The sequence below is a fragment of the Mya arenaria genome, chromosome 3, assembly GCF_026914265.1.
Source record: "Mya arenaria isolate MELC-2E11 chromosome 3, ASM2691426v1".
NCBI lineage: Eukaryota > Metazoa > Mollusca > Bivalvia > Myida > Myidae > Mya > Mya arenaria.
Window position 1 is genome coordinate 61077626 of NC_069124.1, and position 23767 is coordinate 61101392.

Sequence of the window (23767 nt, forward strand, 5' to 3'; positions counted from 1 at the left end):
GGCCAGAGCCAGCTGTCCTGCAAGTAGAGCATGCTCCACCTACTCCACCCCTGTCCCCTATTGCGAAGAAAACAAAGCCGGACGAATCTGGAGGTTGGTACTCTCATTTCAACTCACCTTTGATGCAACTATCTAACTATTTGTATGAAACATTCATTGAAGATGAAGAAGCTGAATTTGTGATCCCTGTAAAGAAACCGGAAATGCAACTAACACAATTTATTAACAAACACTATGTAAACAAACCCCCAACTGCTGCTATAACATCAAAGATATATTTTCCAGATGCCGAAGCAGGAGCTTGTGGAGGTCCTGATCAGACTTATCTTAAGACTGCCAATCTCACTCTTAAGGAAGCTACATCGATATATAAGCAAGCGTTGGCCAATGTCAGAGCCTCTGTCCGTGAATGGATCGCCCAGTCAGTGCAAACGTACTTGGAGATACAAAAAGCCGAAGGAGATGAAGATCAAGCTGCCGTCATCATCATCAGAGACAGGACACATGAGTGGAGAAAGCTCTCCGAAATTGACAATGACCTAGTGAAGTATCTGGGTTTTCAGTGGCATCAGCTGAAGAACGTACTCGTGTTATAATTCCCAGAAATTAATTATCTAGATCCGGGGGATCCCGGATATGACCCAATGGATGAAGAAATCAGTGTAGAGGAGGCGTTAGATTTATTAACAATAGATGGACCTACTGTGATACAAGTTCCGGATGTTGACGATTTACTTGCGAGAAGATCTTTGTTACTTGTGCTTATTGACGATTATATTTATGAGAGTCCGGAATTTGATAGACTTCTTAGAATTTATGGATTTACTGACATTGATGAGTTGTTTTATAGGTTAAGAGAAATTAATATAATGCTCAGTGTGTATACAAATGAAGAATAGTTGTTGTTGTTGTATGAATGTATTGTTATTATTATGTTAAATAAATGTATATATGTTCAAAGAAACTTGTTCATAAAAAAAAAAGAAAAAAGGGGCACAAGTGAGAATGGTTTTATCCATTCTTGCTTGTGCCCTTTTTTTAAACAAGAAAAAAAAAATGGCGGGAAAAACCGGTCCGCTGAATATAACGGTACTTATGACAAAATTACGGATGAGAGGGACACTCGTCTCTGGACTTTAGCTTTAGGTCGTATGTTTCCCTACGGGATCGCGAAGCGGGCGAAGCCATAAACAACGACCTAAAGCTAAAGTCCAGAGACGAGTGTCCCTCTCATCCGTAATTTTGTGATCATACGCGTACTATTTTTATTCCAATGATTCAAAATTGTAAAAGGTCACCAGATATCCAAAATTAACAGATAAGGGGGTGTTCAGTACCTTATTTATATATTGTGAAGATTTTATTAAATATATCACTAGAATACAATTTACCTTTATGACTAAATGTTATCATCGATTTTGTTTCAACATTAATTTTCTTCAATCAAAATATGTCAAGATCAGTCATAAACTGCTTTAAAAAGTATCTACACATGCATTTTTTTATTTATTGCCACTTCCACTTAGATATTGAAATTATCATGTGTTTCTGGTGCAAGAAAAATACTCCATTTCTGAGAGTTGTTGGCCAAAAACACCAAAAATTTGATGAAAACTGAATAGTATTGCCTATAGTCAACACTAATAATTGAAGAAAACATTTTATCATTATAACTAACTACTTGTATAATTTTAGCAGCATTCATGAACTCGACCACTTCTGTCTGATTATGTTGGAATGGTATCAAGAACTGGCATAACATTTACATTTTCTATTAGCTTAGTTTTTTACCTTCCGGCAGTGTAAAAATTGTAGCATTTTTGTCAAACATTTTAGGAAACATTCGATATTGTTCAGGGCAACTGTGGTTATGGGGATTTCAGGATATGGGAAATTGTATATATATATATATATATATATATTATATATATATATATATATATATATATATATATATATATATATATATATATATATATATATATATATATATATATAAATAAATATATATATATATATAATGATATTTTTTTAAGTTATACAATTAGAAAATTATTGAAGTGTCATTTTATCAATTTTATTTATATTTTGTTAATTTTTAAACAATATTAATGGACTGAAGGGCCATCTTTTAGTGACGAAACTACGTGGCGAACACATGTGTCAAAGCTTTTTTCATTCAATGGTTAAGCCATCGGTAGATGCGATTCGTTCCGCTACTAATAGTGTTGACCTCGCTTCTTAGAAAATTAATTAAAGCTAAACTTTTCTTCCAAATGATTACCACAGTGGCTTGATGACAAAGGCTCATTAAAGTCACAATAAATAATTTCAACTACCCAAAATTATATTTTATACATACTTGAACATGTATATCACCAAAATAATACATTGCCATAAAAATAAAAAGAGATTAGACAAAATTCAAAAATACCCTATACTGTAATATGAAACAAGTGAAGAATGTTCGCCCGGCGAAAATGTCAACAAAGACCAATTCTCGTCGAAAATTATAACTTCTTCGTAAGCTACAAACAAAATACCTGGCTCATAGATACAGTGGCCCTCTATATAAAGGTTAAAACCGGTATTCTTGTCGAGAGAAACAGTATACTAAGAAACTCTGCGATCATAAGAGTTTCATAATAAAAAGCATCATTGTACTACAACTGGGAACAAATAAATTAAACATTTAGCTTTTATTTTCTTCCAAAGATTACCCATGTAAAATATTTGAAGAAAATGACGTCACATGCCAAAACACTCCGAGTCAGGCAAAAAAAGGTTTTAAAGATAACATGAATTAGCAAAATGTTCATATAATCAAAGGACTAAAGCTTAGTTATGTAAGGAAAGTAGATGTAAATTGCTTATTAAGGTGTTCTGAATTATAAATTCAAAAAGTTCGACATTGAACCATAGACCTTTGTTTCATTTCAAATTTGACTTAGCATCACCACTATGGACTCATTTAAAGTCACTATGTATGTAGCTCATGCGAATACCTTATTGTAAAGAAAAAATGTACAAATTTATATAAATAATAATTACTAAATTTCATTTTACAGAAAAAACAACAACTCAAAATTCCAAACATAGGACGTTGTCTAACTAGTTTCAACTTAGTTTTATTTATACAGACACAAATGTATTTGTGTTTATGAAATGTATTTTCCTTGATTGGTTTGAGCTACTATCCCGTAAACACTAATTTGACTTAGGAAATACTTTAATAGAAGATATTCCTAACATAAATAATAACATTTTTCTTATATTGTTCATTTGGTCATGATTGCCTGTGAACACTGTATTGCAGAAAAGACGTGGTCTCCAAGATTGACAATTTCAGAGGGATAAGAAGCAAAATTTAAGATGAAAAAAACTTGTGTAAACTAATTTCAGTAATTCACAGCAGGTAATGAAAGTAATGGTATCACAAGGCAGCAATTTGACAAAAACACATTTATTTGTAACAGTTAGAGATTCTTTAAAGCTGCACTCCCAAAGATTATGTCATTATTTGATATTTGTCTCAGCTAATTTTGGCACAAAAGAACAGATTTCAAATGTTTGAAAAAGACTACCGAAAAAATGTTTGTTCCTTAAAGTGTTAGTAACGCTTTAATCTATAGAACCTCTACTTTCGAATGTACATATTGCAACCAGTTATATGATCTTTTGTCATCAGTCTTATATCACTGGTTTTCAGACATCTGCACAAATTCCAAGACTAGATATGAAAAGTTGTCAAAATGGTAAATGGGTCATTCTAAATAAAATTGACACTTTACATCAAGTCATAGCACAAAATTGTGATTAATACTATAATGAAAATTGCATAGTTTAGCTCTAACACAATATTGACAAAGAATGAATCCCAGTAGTAAAATTACAAATTATCATCATTAAATTTTATTTTGCTATTTTCCCTGACCTACATCTGTTATTTTGTCATTTCCGTTACATTGATTGGTTTTGATTTTTTTTTTTTTTTAAAGCATTTTTTTTTAATTTGTTTTTTGACGAAAACAATTCATTTAATATATCTATGATATTTATGTGAAAACCGTAAGTCAGCATCTCGAATTTTGTATGTTTTTGGGAATTTACAAGGCCATGTGTAAGAGACAGACTCAAAACGGAGCATAGCGTTTATTTTATAGAATAAACAATCAAACATTTCAACATAAATTCAGGTGATCCAATAATTTCATTGTAACAAAATTCATTTTATATCTGCACATTTTATAAATTGTTGATAACAATACTTTAAAATTCAATAAACGCAGTGTTTCGGAAATGATACACTGGTTATGGTAATGATGGATGAGTTACGGAAATGATTTCTAAAATAGGTTGTAGTATTTAAAGACATTTTAATACATTGATGGAATGAAAAACTCACGAGCATATAATGCCAAAGGTATAAGGGTAACTATGGAACAAAAAAAACTCAGGAACATTTAACACTTTGAACCACTGGCCATATATAATGTAGATATAGCGTTACTTGGGTAAAAATGCTATTCTACATTGCTTTCAATGGCATCAAACAATTTGTTATCTTTTTTCATATGTCTCTTTGTAACTGGTTGTGGTTCTGTGCTCAATACTGTAATGACATTAGCACTGTGATACCAGCAAATATCTGGTAAAAGGGGCCAGAAATATCTATTACGCCCTATTCTGTGCATGACTTGTACATGTAAATCAGACTTATCGACATCAAGGACTTTTCCTGGATATGGAATACCGTCGTATAAGACCATGCAAAACTGACCAATCAGCGACTCATCAACAGTGTCGACTGGCAGTAACAAGGATTCATTGACCTGAAATTACAATGTTAACATCAGTGTGACTGCTAGGCAGCAAACCCAATATCTTATTATAAAGACTTTGATTATAGAATTATGTTTAGTTATAAATAAGTGTTCACGATATGCAAAATCATTATGCTATTGAATTTAGTGTACTTATCACATAAAACAACATTTTACCTTTTTTGCATCACGTTTGGCATGATTTTCACCCCTTACCAGATCGACATCACCAGCTCAGGTGTTCATAAGTGAGGAGCACCGAGGCAGCTGACTATCAATAATCTGTTAGGTAGAATTATATCAATGAAGAAAATAATCACGACAATATTTAATTCAAAGTTAAGTTTTAACCATATTAATACTTAAAAGGAAAAACAAAACAATTTTCATTAAGCCTGTGAACAAATAACAAATATGATAAGTTCATCAGGAGCAGTAGTAGTAGCGACACTATTGATATTATTTTAATCTTGCAGATTTTCATTTTTTTACCTGCGCATCAATGAATGAGCACATTGAAGTTCCATAGCAAGAGCATATGTTGGGACGACTGCAAAAGCATGACAAAACCCTGGACAGCACTTCTCCTCTCTCCTCTACCATGACCTGCTCAAAATACAGAAAAACAACATAATACATGTTATTCTCAATTCAATTTCAAAACCATTGTTCATTTTCGAACAGTAATATTACTTTATAAAACTGCATATATTTAAAGTAAGTAAATCTGCGTGTAAAAGATAGAAAAAGTAACCTACCTGGTGGATTTTCATTGTGTTTGGGACAACCTTTAGCTGCTTTGGCAACTCTTTCTATATCCTTTCAACTGCCTCTTCTTTCACTTCAAATAACTCAACTGAAGTGTTTGTCATCTTCAACGCCCTTATCATATCTTCTGCATTTGTAATATCTACTGATCGAGTGTTTACCGCTCTGTCAGCATGCTGCTTTACAGCAGCCCCGATGCCGTTGGCGGCACCTTTACCATGAGAAGCTTCAAGAAAATTCCAGGTTCCCCTTTGAAATCCCAGTTCAAATAATTTGGTTGAGAATAGGTAAAAGTTCTGCTTGTTGCGATATTGTGTGGTTGAGCCATCAGACAGAAAATGTAGGACACTAAGGTTGTTTTTCTCTTCCGGAATAGGCTCTAAATGAGCCCAGATTGCTGCTGGATTGCGTTTCAAGCAATCAGAGAAGCTTGGAAAGGAGTATGTCTTCTCCCTAGTGTAAGCAACTCCTGTGTGTAGGCTTACTTGTGTCTGAGATGCTCCAAAGTGAATAGACTGAATTTCCTGGTGGTACTTGCAATTGTAATTCTCACTAAAGTCAATGTGGATTAATACATCTTCAGCTTTCAGGTTTTCTTTCAATCTGCTTATAGCTTGGTATTGGTGTCTTATGTTAAAGACATGTCTACTAGCTCTCTGTGCTTCAGCCTGTATGTCATCATTGAGTTGGTCCAACGTACCCTGATCCTTCTCTTTTACTGTTTTTGTCACAGTTCGTACTGTTTGGGACCCAACTTCATCTTTCTTTGGTATTTCAATGCGCTTGTTTCGCCAAACTCACCAGACAACTTGCCTTCCCCGGTCAATATTCTCATTTAATGGAATACTTCTCCCTTTACACCCATTGCACTCCCTATACATGCATTCTTTCTTGTCCAGGGATCCATCACATGTTAAACACTTCAGAAGGTCATTTACACTTCTTGAGTGGTACATATTATTGTTAATTGCTGTTGTTAGTTTCATGTCCAAATTGTCGTGAATTTTACAAAGGCAGGTTTGTCTATCTCTAAATGTAGGCTTGATGACCCAAAAAGGTTTTAGTTTGCAAAACAAACTGTAGAATATTTTCTTCTTCTTTTCAGAGATATATTTAGCATGTAAATGCTTAATATCATCGTTTAACAGGCAGATCTGCTGTTTACATCCTTTCTAAGTTATTGTTGCCTTTTTGTCAGCTTTCATTCTGCTATTATCGTCTCTTTCAAAAAACTCTGTAACTTCTTTCTTTTTAGGTGCTATAGATGTGATTCTTCTGATTTTTCTAGATTTCATTTGGTGCGTCGTCATTCCTAGGGCTTTTGTAGCAAACTTTCCTAATCTATATTTCTTCAGTACCTCGTAGCTACAAATCAACATTGAAATTTGTCTTCTTTGCTTGTAGCTCTTTTCTCTTCTGTACCTGTCTCTGATGTTTGATGATCACGTTACTAAATTGCACTGCTTTTTCAGTCTTGTTTTTCATTTTACTGGTCACATTCTTCACCTTTAATCTTTGGCTTCTTTTCTTGTATTTCTCCTTTAATCGCCTCTTTTTATTTAACTCAGTTGTCAGCTTTAGTATCCTTCTGTAGGCTTTTGCTCGATCCCGGAGCTTTTTTCTCCTTCCATATCTTTGGGCTGCTTCTCGGCGACTGTTTTGCTGAAATCTGTTTTCATCGGGGGTTGTTGGTGGAGTCATCATTGCGTTCATATCTTTTATTCGTTTTGTTCTGGCCCTTTGACTTTTTCTCCATGCTCTACGTGTTTTGTTTTGTTCACGTGGTGTCATATTATCAATAGATTTCACTACCATTCTTACTTTTTTCTTCAAGTATCGTTCATGTTCTTTTTGTTCATTGGCCATATTTGATTGGGTCTTCTTTCATACGTTCTTTCCGCCAGTTCGCTACCCTTTCTTTACTTGTCACGACCATTGTATTATACTGTTTTCTTGTGAGAAGTATGTACTCTTTTGTATCTTGAACTATTTCATAAAGATCTAATGCCCTACATACCCAATCATTAGTTTTTGGCTCATCACTGAAGAGAACTTCGCTCAGTTGCTTTTGGGTTTTTTCCTAGACCTTGATCAAGTGCATCCAGCTCACGTTTAAACGCTGAAAATATGCTTATATTAAGCCTTTTTATGCCCCCGAAGGTGGGCATATTAAAATCGCACCGTCCGTCCGTCCGTCCGGCTCTGTTACTTTCCCTTGTATGGACAGATTTTAAAATAACTTGCCACATGTAATCCACATACCAAGACGACGTGTGGCGTGCAAGACTCGTGTCCCTACCTCAAAGGTCAAGGTCACACTTAGTGTTTATTCACAATGGAGTGCTGCATATAAGGACATAGAGTATAGGTTGTCGTGTCCGGGCTGTAACTTTCTCTTGTATGGACAGATTTTAAAATAACTTGCCACATGTGTACCACATACCAAGACGACGTGTCGCGTGCAAGACCCGTGTCCCTACCTCAAAGGTCAAGGTCACACTTAGTGTTTATTCACAATAGAGTGCTGCATATAAGCATAGAGTATAGGTTGTCGTGTCCGGGCTGTAACTTTCCCTGGTATTGACAGATTTTAAAATAACTTGCCACATTTGTTCCACATACCAAGACGACGTGTCGCGTGCAAGACCCGTGTCCCTACCTCAAAGGTCAAGGTCACACTTAGTGTTTATTCACAATGGAGTGCTGCATAAAATGACAAAGGGGATATAGGTTGTCGTGTTCGGGCTGTAACTTTCCCTTTTAGGACAGATTTTAAAATAACTTGCTACATGTGTTCCACATACGAAGATGACTTGTCCTGTGCAAGACCCATGTCCCTACCTCTAAGGTGAAAGATACACTAAGTGTTTATTCACAAGGGAATTCTGAATATTAGGACATAACAGTGTAGGTTGTCAAGTATGGGTGGTATTTTTTTATGTTCAGAGGAAATTTAAAATAACTTGCCATATGTATTTGACACATAAAGGCAAGATCAACTTTTCATGTACTGACCTTGTTCGTAGGTCAATGTCACATTCGGAGGCATTCGTCACATACTGTGACAGCTCTTGTTTTATAATTATATTTGTTCTTCATTTAACATGACAAACTGAAAATATTATCTATTTCATGAACTATATATGCATATATTATTTTATTATTTTCATAATTATTAATATAAACATAATTATAACTATTATTAATATTATTAATTTATTATTATTATTATTATTATTATTATTATTATTATTAATTTTCATATCATTTCCGTAACACTACTATCATTATCGTTACAATCCCACAAGTTACGGAAATGAGCGTTACGGTAATGATTTATTATTATAAATTACACTCTATGGGGCTCCACCATGTTTTCAACAACAAAAAATGTCATGTATTTTCGAGGTAAGAATATGCATAAGATACTTGACGCTAATATGTTAATATACTTAAACCTCTGTTGCATGCAAATGGTAAACGGTAATGATACTTCTTAAGTGTACGCAAAAAGAAGTTCACTTACCGATCAATAACTCAGGAAGAGGACTGTTCATCTGTTGATGAAAATGCCTCTTCAAAATTCGCGCTTTTCGAAACAATGTATGACGTCAAAAAGATGAGTATTCAAGGGAGGCAAAAAAGCAATCAATGATTTTATTAAATTGCTACGGAAATGATTTTACTCTGAGGGACATTTATTTTGTGACAAATTAAACACTAAAAAATCCGTTGCCACAAAAAAATACATACTTCTAACGAAACAGACGTCACATTTTATTTGTTGTTTTTATTATTTTTTGTATTAGTTTTGTTATTGTTCCATTATTTATTGTAAGATTTACGCCTAATAGGTTGGGGGACGTGGCATTTTTGTCTATGTTACTGACATAAACCAAATATTATAACCTAAAAACAAATTAGTTACACATCTTTTTAGGTTCACAATAAGTAAAAATCTTTTAATGATAGAATAAACATAAAACATGTTTAGGATTTGTATTTTTTTTCAAAGTTAAAAGAGGCAATATTCAGGGGACACATGGGTGTTAGAAAATAATAGAATGACCCAAATATGTGAGAGTGCAGCTTGAAAGAAAAAAGATACTGCATTTATATTGAGGAACTGAAAGTGAATATTTGAACATATCATAAAAACCTATAATGACTTATTTCGATACTGATCTTGACCTTTCAAAGTCTGATGATCTTTATTTGCTTAGAAGAAGGTCCATTATTAGGCTTCTCTAATGGAAGTTTTCTCCATTTTGAGAGTGAGACCACTGCTGTGTATGATTTTCCAGCATTGGACTTCCTGGATGTCCCACAACGATGCTGTGGATAGTATGGCGGTATTGAAGGGCATTGGCAGTTGTGTTTGCGCCATTGAATGTTGACCATTGTCGGTTGCAGATATTTTCAATGACATCTGAATTGATTTATCCAGGGGTTATAAACACTCGCTCAATTAAACTTAATACCAGTTTAGTAAAAAGGAGAGGTCCTCTAATGAAGTGATTTTAATTTTAATTTTCAAAACCATCTGTGGCTTTACAATTTGGAAAATAAGCGCGTTAATTCCCAAAATTGGGAAATACAATGAACATTAAAATGGTCATTTCAAATAACCAGTAACGAAGACACCTATTAAAACTGTTCAACTCTCTTTAATGACAGTTACTATATTCAAAACATGTCATTCTTATTAAGCATTATCACTTTCTCACCAAACAAATTGCAATTTCAGCTTTCTGGTCTTGTGATATGTTAATTCAAAGCAAGATCTTAAAAAAACACAATAAACAATGTTACACTGGAACCATACATAAGTAACAAAAAAACATTGTACTTTGAGCATAATACAATCTCTTAAATTGCAGTTACTATCATAAAATCATGAGCTACGCATCATGTAAAATACAAATTCAATGAACATTAAAATCATACACAAGAAACAAAGAAAAATCCTGAAATGTGTTGTAATTTGAACATTATTAAACAGTTTCTTCACTTTTGTTGAGTCTTTTAACGTAGTATTTGCTAGTATGTGACATATTTATGATTAAACTTTTAAGTTGAATGTTACATTTTGCTATTAGGTAATGCTATCACTTATTATTTGTTATTGTTTGCCGGAATGTTGAAGTGAAAACGTCGAAAATCGTAAACAAATTGATCAGTGTCATTAGACGAATTACCTGCGTCTCGGTGATGATGATCAGAAACGGTGTATTTCCCGGGCCCTATCCCGGATCTAACTGGTTCCTGCTATTGTTGCGCGTTCGCATTGTGTTTAGAATGCATTGTTTTACGAAATGAAAATTAAAAGCACAATTCATATTTGTATTTTTTATTCATTTCTGAGGGGAATTGATTTACCTTTTTTGGGAAAAAAATACTATTTTCTGGGAAAATTGACGGTTTTCGGCGAGGAGAAACAGCCGTTATTCGGCGGTAAATTTCACGAAAAAAAAACACTGTAATGCATGACTGAATGTCTTCCAAGCATTGTTTTGACATTAAACATGTACTTTTTGTTTTTTTTTATTCAAAGGGTTATTCATTATAGATATTTTCCAATCGAAAAACCAGTCAGCAACATGTTCTGTCTTTAATTCTGTGATCATTGTTATCTTCAATGGGCCTAATGTCCCTAAAGAATGAAATTATTTCTGAAGTATTTCCTAAAAGTTCAAAAACACCATTTAAAACATCTCTCTTTTGCCCTTATGTGTTTTTGTACTGTTGCATCACATTTAACATTTCAGAATCTAGAACATCTTCAGCTAAATAATTGCGCATTTTCATTTGATTATCTGGAAAGAGGTGGTCATTTGTTAGCTTTCTGTGTGATTGTAAACAGTTGTGTGTGTCTGAGTCCCATTTTTAACAGTCCACTAACATTTGCCAGTGAATTGTTGTACCTTTCGGTAAATTTAACAGCCTGGTACTTTTTTTTAAAAAATCCACTTTTCACAATGTCATTTCTTTTTTTTTTATACACTGATGAATCCATGATGAAAAAACTTTGAATGGAGCTGTTGGTTTTTTTTTTTTTAAATAAAGCTGTAATCATTACTTCCAACACACAAATGCATAACTGATCTGTTTGACACAGCCCCAGCCATACCAGACAATGCGAATGTCCGTCGGACAGTCGGACATGTCCGGTATATTTTCATTTTGACCGACGAAACTTTTGTTTTGGTCGGTCACAATGTCCGGTGAAAAAATACAGTCAGCACCGTTTAATTTTCGGAAAATTTACTATCAGTTTCTAAATAAATGTTCAGAGGTATTTTTAACTATTATATCATGATTATTCAGCGTGTTAATCCGTGTATCACTATTTTTAAATCCCGTTTCGACATGTTTCCGTAAAAGCCGATAAAACGCGTAAGGTTCCGATTTCAGCTCGTACTCTAATACTTTTATTTTACGGAAATGTTCGGAAATTACAAAATTCCGTATGTATTTATTTTCGGCGAAGTGGTTCATGGCAATCGTGTTAATTTAAATACCGAGCTGACTTTCTTCCCGCTCTGTTTAACATTGTCAATAACAAGAACTCTACTTTCGTTTTTGCATAAATGTTGTGTCTGAGTTTGACTTGTAGTACAATTCGTTTTATAACCGTACTGTATCTTTAATTTAAAGATGAATTAAAAGAGTAAGATCTAGCTGTTCCATGGATAGACGAATGAGTTTTTTTGGGGAGGCAAGGGAAGAAAAAAATTATGACATAAGATCCGAATATTGATTTTTTTACATATGTTAACTTTTTTTGCAATTTATTATAGTACTGTAGGACAAATCTAACCAAAAAGATCTAAACCTGTTATAATGGGGAATTACAAAACTTATTTTAAAAAGAGGCTTTAAATCAAGGTTTAGACTGATGTAACTGAATACTGTTTGTAACATTGCGACAGGTAAAAATTTGGTGCGACAGGTAAACTTTCAGTGTTTACCTGTCGCAATGTCCTGTGAAGAAGAACAAGTTTTCGCGTTGTCTGGCCATACATGTGTATAGGGTTTTAAATCCGAATGTCCGAAGTTTCCATACAGCCTCCCAGAACATCTTATAAAGCTCCAATACCAGGACTTGCTTTGTCACAAAATAAGCAATTGGAAACCTGAATCCAGTGATCCCAAGGAACAATCGCTGGAGTATGTGAGTACCTTGCTGTTTGTCGTTAGTGCCAGTTTTTAAGGTGTGACAATGGTCACCCTCCTCCTCATTGTCCGTGAAACCAACCAGTTCAATCACAATTCCTTCTTTAGTTGTATGTCAGACTGGATGGCCAATTCATTAAATATCAAACCTCCAATTTTGCCCTCGTCGGGAATGCTATGCCTGTCCACCTCACTTCAACCAATTTAGCATTTCATCATTTATTCCGGTTGTTTGCTTGATGCTGTTGTTATATAGTATTAAAGTTGTTGGACTTGGTAAGATTATTGTTTTTGAATATGAAAGTTGCCTGTAGGCATGGGGGCTTCTGTTTTAAAGCTGAATGCATGTTCCAATGAATGATTTGGACCAGCGCCTACAACAGGGATGCCGTTATGTGTTTGTTAACTCTTCTAGAAAAAATCAACCATGTGTGATCAGCATCCTGAAAAAGATCTTTGATTTGGTCATTTTCTACGGTTTCTTTTTTATAAAATTAATTGTGATTTTGTTTTCTGTGTATTTACATTTCTTTTTCATTGTCATTTTCTGGCAGATGGTACATGTTCTTGTTCGCTGTGTCACACCGATCACTTTACTGCAAGACATGGAGCGCACAATTTTACACGTCTCTTCAGTAGCATGCCCCTGTCAGTTTTCTACAGTATGGCATCTTGTTAGAATTGTCTGGTGAGTCACCATACAACCTGAGCATAGAGTAAGTTTCTTGACTTAATCACACACTTCTCTAACACTTTCTTTCTCGAATTTGTATGTATTGTTAATGTTTGAAGTTTGAAGGTTCACAGACTTTCCTGAAATATTAAGCTCCAGTGTATTGTCTTTGCTGTAAGTAACTTCCTTAAGAACAATGTGTGTCCATTGCATGTTGTTCTCGATGAAACACACCACTCTTTCAGTAGTTATGCTTTTTATTTATTAAGTAAATTGTAGCATTTCAGAAATATCTTGCAGAGAATTGTAATTTGATATTGGCTGGAAAGGTTTAAGTTGCTTCAGTTGAAGTCCGACGTAAATAGTTTCATTTTTGGAACGTTTTACCTTTCGAATATTGGGAAATAGACCATTCAAGTTTTCACTTAAGGACAGCTTTGTAATGGTTAACGATCAGTCTCCTTACCCCTGCGAAAAAGGTTCATAAACTTTCAAATAAGTTCATGAACGTTGAAAGATTAGTTCAGCAGGAACGTTCCTTTAATGACCAGCTACTGGAGCTGTGGTGGACTCGCTGATATGAATGAAAACTAATGTGTCAATCGACTCTTCAGCAGGCAAAATGTCAGTGGAATACCACTGTATTCCAGTGGTATACATTAATACACTGCTACTCCAATGAAATACCACATAATATCAGTGGAATACAAATGCATTTCAGTGGTAAACATAATAACACTGGTATTCCAATGGTAACCAATAATCAGAAGTGGTATGCCACTGGTCAAATTTATTTCAGTAGTATACCACTTGATTTCCAGTGGACTTGATTAAGAAAACAAAATAATAAATGAAATTAAATCAGGACACAGTAGGCCCCTTGGCCTTAGGGATGTACTCTGTTGACAGGCATAGGGGGCTGGCCCTCTTGAAGCTTGTGGGAAATAAGGATTTTTAGTTCCAAGACTGCATTTAAACATATCTTTTCTAGTTGTTAATGCACCAGTCAGACAATTGTAACCAATCAGGGCCGGGGTACACCAGGGATTGAGAGGGGAATGTGACATGTTTTTACCTTTCTTGTTCATTAACATCGTGTACAGATGATCAGTGATTTGTGGCTCAAGAAATATTCTTAACAAGGTGTTGAAAAACAAAATAAGAAGAATTTCTCATGAACCCATACAACTGGTTCTGAAATAATTTTTGAATTGGTTAGAAACAGTTTTCTCATACAAGTTCTGTTTTAGTGACCATGCTGTACATATATAATTGATAGGCATTCAAAGTCGTTTATATGGTTTTTTAAACTTCACCATTGACTTACGTTTTGTTTAAGCAAATGACTGGAGTCTTTGGTTTGCCAAACAGTAGTTTTTAATCTCCACTTTTAGACAGCGTGAAAATGTAACACATTGGCTGATAGCTGGTAAATAATTAATAGATGTGATTTCTATCCTCTAGAGTTCAATCAATGTCTTGATCACTGACAAAATTTGCAAACAAAGCTGAATGACAACAATAAGTCGCCATTTTAAATTGAACCGGAAGTACACATCTGCAGACGATAATGGATGAAGCTTTCAATTTTTTTGTGTAGATCATTTGACCACGATGGCAAACTGGTGAGTTTTTACCCATCACTTGTAAATTGTTGTTGAACTTAATTGGTTTTGACTCCTTACTAAATGTACAACGTTATTCAATGACAATATCAAGTGACTGTTATTTCTGGAAATAGCATGTCCATTGTCAGTTTGAATTTTCTAATTATAAATTTATTGGCATTACGTTTCATCACTTTGACATGGTTTAACTTGTGTAATACTTCCATTTGATCGGAAAAGAGACAATTTAAAGAAGTCGCGAAAATATGTGACAGTTTAGAATTTATGATATGTGACTGCATTCAATTAATGCGCTTTGGTGATTGGGTGAAGAAAACATGTCTTACACATAACTGTTTATGATATTCACTAAAGTAATTGTCCATTTTAGGCTCAATTGAGACGAGTAATGCACAACCAGTTATGCAGTTACTCGGCTATGTGACAAAAGTGAGGATGTCAACTTTCCCCGTTACCGGTACGCCTGACTCCTGATCACTTTGCCACCCTACAGAGCCCCATTCCACCAACATGTCCTGTACAATTTCTGCAGGTGCTCACTTGTTCATGACACTAGAGTAACTGGTAAGGGTTTTAGTTAAGATAAAATTTATGAAGTTTTTTCTTGTCATGAAAGCGTCATAGTGGATTTCAATGCAACCAAATATATTTGACAGAAGTGAGTGTAGCTGTTAATACAAAGTCATACATTTATTTTTCCCAGGAGGATTTCTCTCAAACATATCCATTCTACTACGAGAGCAGTGCCCCTTAACTGTCATATGACACATGAATTTGACAGTAGATCGCAATTAGTTTACTTTTACTTTGAGGCTTATGTGAATCGTCCTGTACCTACAATAATTAATACTAGCGAATTTTGTTTCAACTGCATAGTGAAACTTCAATGTGAGCAGCTTAAATTCTCATCAATTCTATAATCTTCTAGAGTTGAAATAATTTAAAATTGGCCTTATTTAAAGAAAGAAGACTTTAATTATGTATTTTAAACTTGCTTATTATCATCAAAATCTAAATTCAATGTCATATTTTACAGGGATAACAGACTAAAAAAGAGGAAGACAACTGCCATTTGAGAAAGAAAAGGAGGACATGGGCGATACATATTACCGCACTGCAGTAAATAATCAAATCATCTACCAACTTCATATTAGTTGATGTTGGCATCAACATTGATACAGATGCAATTTTGGAAACTGTTCAAAAATATGAACTAAAGAAGAAAGAAAAAACTGCTCCTGTATAGTTGAGGGCTGGTTTACACTAAGTATATGCTAAAAAAGTTTGGCATATTGCAGTGATTAAATAAATTTGAAAGTTTGATTTTGGAAGTTCATGAACTGTTGATGAATATTCATCATAATTGAATTAACAAGTGAATTCTAAACTTATAAATGTTGTCACTAACGGGTTCGTTACTAAATGTAATAGATCCAGATGTTCACACTGTTGTACTATTTTTGAAAATGACAAATTTTCAAGTACATATTTTTGCAAAGAATTTAAGATAAATCATGAATTGTCCTGTTCTTCTTCAGGTGTTATATATGTTATCTATTGCAAAAAATGTAAAAAGCAATATGTTGGTCAGACACAACAAAAATGTAGTCAGAGAATGAACAGTCATAAGTTTGATATAAAGCATTTTCCAGATTCATATACAAATGTGTCTGAACATTTAAATGCTCCTGACCACAGTATCAATGATTTTTCTTTTATGCCAATTGATAAAATTGTGAACAATTGGAAACGATTATTAAAGGAGAGTAAATGGATGCACATTCTTGGCACAGTCATTCCTGATGGTATGAATTCAAAAATATTATTTTAATTCTTCTTGCAGAATTAAAAAAAAATCACAAAATTAATCTGGTTTATAACTGTTTTAACCTATTTAATGTTGCATAGTTTATACTGGTTTATTGATGTATGTTTATGCATTTATATTGCATTTTACCAGTATAATTGTATCTCTTTAGATCCTATAAGACATTATTTTGCGCAAAAATGTATGCTATATTTTGACGTTATCAACGTTGACGTCATTTGATGTTGACGTCATTTCCAGTTCATTATATACATACAACCTGATGAAGGCCGAATGGCCGAAACGTTGTTTCATATAAATAATTTGTGTTGAAGTTGGACTTCTTTAATTATCACCATATCTACTGTCTTAAGAAGTCTTTGGTATCAATATAGATCCTTCAACATGGATTTAGAAATTTTGCGCAGAAAACTAGAGAAAATGGCAGACTTCCAAATGAGGAAATCAACACATATGCGTTTTTTTGGAGAACTGCACATCAGAAAACGTGGCTCCGACTGGTCTGAGGCTGAACTATAAGTACAAGTTGGAGATAATGATCATCTTCAAGCAGCTGTTGACAGAGTGCTAAACAAGATGTCTTTGGAAATTACACGGCTCGTCGCAGAAGATCATCACAGACAACTTCATAACTCCAAAGGTAAAATGCTTGAACTTGAAACACAGTTTAAACAACTGATAAACAATGAACGTGAAGCAAATAACATTTCACAAGAAATCTATGAACATGTTGACACCAAGAAAAATGCAATTGTTGCGAAACAAGAGAAGAAGCTCAAACAACTTGTTAAAGCACGCGACTGTATTGCAAAACAACCTTCTCCAGAGACATCTCCGCCAGAACAATGTGAAAATAGAAGGGAAAATGCTCAAACTAAAAAAGGAAATGGTTCAACCTTTAGAACATTGCACCAGAAAAATATGCTTATAAATAAAGATAAGCATTCAAAAAACGCGCAGTCCCCGGGCACCAACAAGACCAGCTACAGCGAAGCCGTAAAGATGGGGAAACAACAACAGCAGCAGCAGCAGCATTCAAATAACGCGCAGTCCCCGGGCACCAACAAGACCAGTTACAGCGAAGCCGTAAATATGGGGAAACAACAACAGCAGCAGCATCAACACCAACTCCAGCAAAAAAAAGCAAAGGCAACAGAAAGATCACCGACACCAACAGCAAAAGAATCAACAACAACAACAACAAACCAACCATCAACAGCAACAACAAACACAAACCAGAAATGGCAACATCCCAAAACAACACTGGAGAACGGTTACCAAAAAGAACAAGAATCATCGAGAAAAGGAAACCCTGTTATCAGCAATAGAGAAACTAATCCAGTGCCTACGAAATCAACAAGAAGCCGGAGATTCGTCAGACTTTCAAGCAGGATGAAATGGAAAAAAAACACAAGAAAATAAATAAAGAAATTGAAAGGGGTAAAAAAACTGTTTTAAACCTATCAAATAAGATTTTAAATAACAACCACTACCGCTTACTTGGAAATGGTTTGAAATACTGTGTAACTCCGAAACCCCATAGTCAAATTCAATTTAAACAAGACATATTTGAATTTACAAGGAGGCTCAGGCTTAAAGAATTTTTCGGAAATCGAGAGTATAGTGAGCTCTCAACAGAACATGAGAATACTACTGAAAAATGGGAAAATAAGAAACAAAATAATTCTACATTAATTCCTCATTCAGGTCGAGATACTACCTTGGATTTTATATTGATGCAAATACAAATGAACTTTTCAGTGTGTTTGCAAAGAACTGTCTAAGACCAGTAATTGTGGCTAAGAGCAATCTCTGCAAGTAGGAGATTTGTTGGATAAAATGACACTTATGTCAAGTCATATTGTTAAGCTATATGATGTATATTTTAGCAAAATTTCTACTGTTGTTTTTTTTGCACAATTTCTAAAAGATTTGAAAAACTCTTAAAGTTCAGAAGACATTGGCGCATAGAGAGCAGGTTAAGGTTTTAAAAACAAAACTGTCTAAAAAAGAAGAACCATTGGAGAGGTCCATCATCTGCACCAGATGAGCCTTCTCAAGCAAGTGAGGAACTCGTTCCGGAAACTGAAGAAGACACTGAAGAATCTGCCAGATGTCCTGTCTGCAAGAGTGACTATAACAAAGATGAATGGATTATGTGTGTTATGTGTGAATGTTGGATTCACAGGTCTTGTGCACGTCTGAAAAATGCAAAACAAATGGCAAAAGTATCATCTGACGGAGCTCATTGGAGTTGAAAATTTTGTTCATCACCACCACAAGCTAAAAGGAAAAAATCTTGTTAATCTAAAACCTCAAACAAGTTACCTAACCTGAAAGGTGAAATGAAGTTCTGAATAACAGTGTTTTATAATATTCATTATGGTTGTAGAGTTTGATTACATAAAGGGATCCGATGTACAAAAATACAAAATGCCCTAATTTTGTTATAATAAATTTAGTCCACACCAAATTAATGTTTCGTACCTCGGATTTTTGCCAAAAAAAATTAGAGCGAGCGAGCGAAAAAAATAAAAATACAATTTTGTCAGTTTTCACTAAACCCGAAGCGAGCGAAGAGCGAAAAATATTTTATTCCTTATAATCAATATAAATAAGAAAGATTGTTCAATATAATTGCCTTTAAACCCATTTAAATGTCATCTTTAACTGAACCTCTAATGAACATCGAGAAGAAGTTTGAATATATACTATTTATTCATCCGTGTTGAGTACAAACATTTTATGGATACATCAAATTTCTAATATAATTAAAACGTACTTTAATATGATGATCATGCATAATAAAAATTAACCCTGCTTTTAGTCAACAGTTTGAAACGACTTATATAAATGAACCTGAATCACTTTAACATCATTTGCAACTGAATTTGGTCTTGTAAAAAAAATTACAGGCATCATCAAACATCAGACTCCATATACATTTCAATTTCCAGACTACGTTTTGTTCTTATTATCTCAGGGAATGCAATGGCATGTGCTTATCAAATCAAAAAGAACAAGGATATGTTCAGAGCACTTTTATGGTCATTTTGATGCTTTTATGCACCAGCCAATTGTATATGGCCGCCCTATGTCCGAAATAGCGGGGACTTTGACTTGCGGTTCATCCAATACCGGGTAAAATACCCGACCTGCAGGGACAAACTGCTGGTAAAATCTCTGCCAAATGCCCCCGCATCCCGGGACACCTAGGTAAGGCCCATTCCCCGCCATTTTCAGTGTGAAGACAAAACCACCGCATTTACTAGGCACTGCGGGTCCACCTGAAAGGTAAAAACACGGCCCATTGCCCCCGCTGTCCCCGTATACCCCCGCATCGGGGGTGGGCGGGGGCAGTGGTTACAATTGACTGATGCATTATAATCCCCGATTATGCTGCAAATGAAAACAAAATTTAAGTGATACACATGTTTTATTGCATACTTATTGTTTTAAATAATGATCTTTCAGTGCATGAGACGATGAACAATAACTTTAAGCATGCTCAAAACATATTTACTGTCAAAAATAAGATTTAATTTCCAAAATTGTTTATACCAAAAGCCGCCAATTTGATTGAAATTATTGAAACCAATGCCAAACCGATCGATATACAGTATAAAACTCCACGCATCGGTAACTTCCCTTTACAAATACACATAAACTAGCGTAGAGGAATTATAATTGATAATTTTCAGCCTTTTGAAAAATTATTACCTGAAATAATCTGGTTGACGATCAAACTGTAGGTGCAGGTGCACAAAAAAAATATTTACCTTTTCAAAAAAATAGGAGCGGTAAATCCGCGGAACGAAACATCAATTTGGTGTGGCCTTAACTTGTTTTCTTAACATTTGTAACCAGCAAGCAATACCCAAATAATACCAAAACTATATGAGGTCACTAGGCTAAAAAATATATCGTTATGGCAAATGGTAGAAATACCAAAAAGCTTGTTTGTACATCGAATGCCTTTAAGCTGCACTCAGATTTCCCCGAACTTTTTTTAAATTTTTGTCTTGGAATAAGCCATTTTTTGCGTAAATATCAGCTAACCAGTGATATAAGAATGCTGACAAAAGATCAGATTGCAAATCTTAGTATTTCCATTCGAAAAGAAATGCTTTATGGCTTAAATCGTTACTAACAGTTTAAGAAAAATGGATAAAACATCATTTTTTTAAACTTCAAAATGAAGATCTGAAAATCTGCGATCTGATTTTTTGTTAACAGTCTTATATCACTGGTTTTCATGCATCTTCCAATGAAATAGCCAGTCCCAAGACAAAAAATGAAAATAAAAAATGTCAAAAGGTTCAATTCCATGAGAGTGCAGCTTTAAATTAACATAAATTATTCGAAAAAAAAAATGTATTCAACCATTGTTTAAAATGGTCATATGTTTTCTATTTATACTTAAAACATTACAAGATTGAAGGTTTAATATATGCAATACATATTAAGGGTTATTATTAATACGTTACATGCAATTACCTTTTCATTCATTTTATATTTTCAATGAGAGTATAAAATACAGAGGATGTTCACCATTTATAGCCTTAGTTACAAAGGAAAGCGCTTTTGTACGAGCACAAAAATGCATGCTCTATATGTCATTTTATTAAAGATCCATAATTCTTAACTTATTCGGAAATGACTATGTGACTATGTCTTATGTTATTTGGGAGTCACACAGGACACAACATTTGTTGACAGGCAAAAGGAGACAAATAGACTAGTAGTATGGGCAAATCATTAATCACCCTTTTGCTTTCAATAATGTCATGTTTGTTGCAATATGAATAAAATTTGTAAACAAGTGTCTTGAATAACTTTTGAGGCTTTTTGCATATATATTCATTTTTTTATCAGCCATTGTACTAGTTTGTGGTACTGATGTTATTTAATGGAATTTTCGAAACAATGTGTGTTCAAAAATCTATTTAAGGTATCCATTCCACAATCAAGTTTTGTATTTTTCCTACCATTGGCGGTAGGTGTGACGAAAATACATTATTTTGCTCAGAGGCAGTAGTGTAAGATTTTTTGTGCCTGGTGAGTCAAAAACAGTTTTTATATTATTTGAACAATTATCGCTTGCTGGTTACAAACATATCTATGTAAAGTAGAAAAGTTTGTATATTTTATTGACGAAGTTATGGCATTTTATACCTTTATTCTTTATTTTAACTAAAATTTGGTGCAAAATGACGTTTTTTACGCAATATTTGAAAACTTAAAATGAACGTTGGCAAAAATATTTCACCATTAACTATACCTGGTACATGTTAATTCTTTCTCTACTCGCAAAACTCTTCTAAATGAAACCTAAATGACATGGATACCAGACATAAAAGCAGGGGCGGTCCAGGATTTGAAGTTAGATAGGGCGTTACTTAGGGGCGCAACCTTGTGATGTGCGTCCTTCCCTCCGAAACAAAACTATATTTGGCTTAATATGTTGCGCGGGTGTTTGGGAAATTTTAACAGTTTGCAGTCAGAAATGTTGCATTTTAAGCGTATTTTAGTACTTTTTTCCTCCAATATCGAAATACAAAGTAAACTTGAACACTTGAAGGCCATGGATCCGCTAGTGAACAATAAATCTCATCTAATAATTGTGCTTCTGATCCCTTAAACAACACATTATAATCTAGAAACTATACAGTTTATAAATGTTTTAAACTATATTTCAAGATAATCGAACTTGAAATAAATCATGTCCAAAATCTTGCAAGACTCAACTGATTTAGTGAGTGGACATAAAAGAAACTAAATACAACGTAGCCTGTAATTATACACAATTCTGTGCCCATTCTTGACAGTATAATATTCATGGAAGTTCATCGGCCTATTCTCATTTTGATACATACCAATTTATCAGCATGATTTTGTATTGTTCGCTAAAACTGAATAAAACAGCAATTCAGGCAATCTTTTATTTGAAGTATCTGCTACTGTTTACATTTTTGATTGGCCCTGCTTTGTGCAATTTTTACTTAGCCTTTCCAGGAACCAGGGAAGTCGATGGTAGCCGTCCAATGAAAACACTTCTTGCATTTAAGACATAGCCAAGTGCGCGGTCAAGGTCATAATTGCAAAATGGTGGTTCAAAGTGAAAGCAGAAATACCGTAACAAAAAACGTTCGTTTGGATAAATACGCGTCTTGTTCAACGAGTTCACAACGGTAGGGATGATATTTTAAGCTACTCTTTCGTAATGCATGCCCAAAGTTTGCGTGTCAGTCTGTATTTAAAGTGTTTTAGAGGGGAAACTTTCGTAGTTTTTTTAACCTTTTAACCTTTTGTTTCGTAATTGTCGTTTTCAGTCTTGAGTCTGTGCATTTCGTCTGATTATGTCAGAATGGTATTAAGAGCTGGCATAAAAGGTACATTTTTTACTTGTAGCTAAGTCTTTTACCGTTCCGGCAGTGTAGCAATTAGTCAAAAGGTATAGCATTTTGTTAAATATTAAAGGAAATATGTGACATTGTTGGGCAACTGTGGTTATGGTGATTTTTGGACATGGGAACCTTGTCTATTTTAACTATATATAAAGAGTTATACTCGTAGAAAATTATTGAAATCTCATTTTATCTTTTAATTATTTTTTGTTAATTTTTAAACAATATTAATGGACTGAAGGGCCACATTTAAAATTATTTTTTAAACAATATCAAAGGACTGAAGGGCCATATTTTAGTGACCAAGCTATGTGACGATCACCTGTGAACTTTTGTGTAACTCATTTATGTACGAAATATAAACAATATAATGCATGCAGACATTCAAAAACACTTTAAACTTCATATTCATGTAAACTTTTTGACCCACATAACGTTTAAACAAGTGTTTTAAAGTTAAATTC

The 23767-nt window shown here is 34.1% G+C and overlaps 1 pseudogene; it reads right to left on the reverse strand.

Annotated features, from left to right (window-relative positions):
* Nucleotides 1-4523: 4523 nt before the first annotated feature.
* Nucleotides 4524-7292, reverse strand: LOC128226171 (uncharacterized; annotated as a pseudogene).
* Between the last annotated feature and the right edge of the window lie 16475 nt (nucleotides 7293-23767).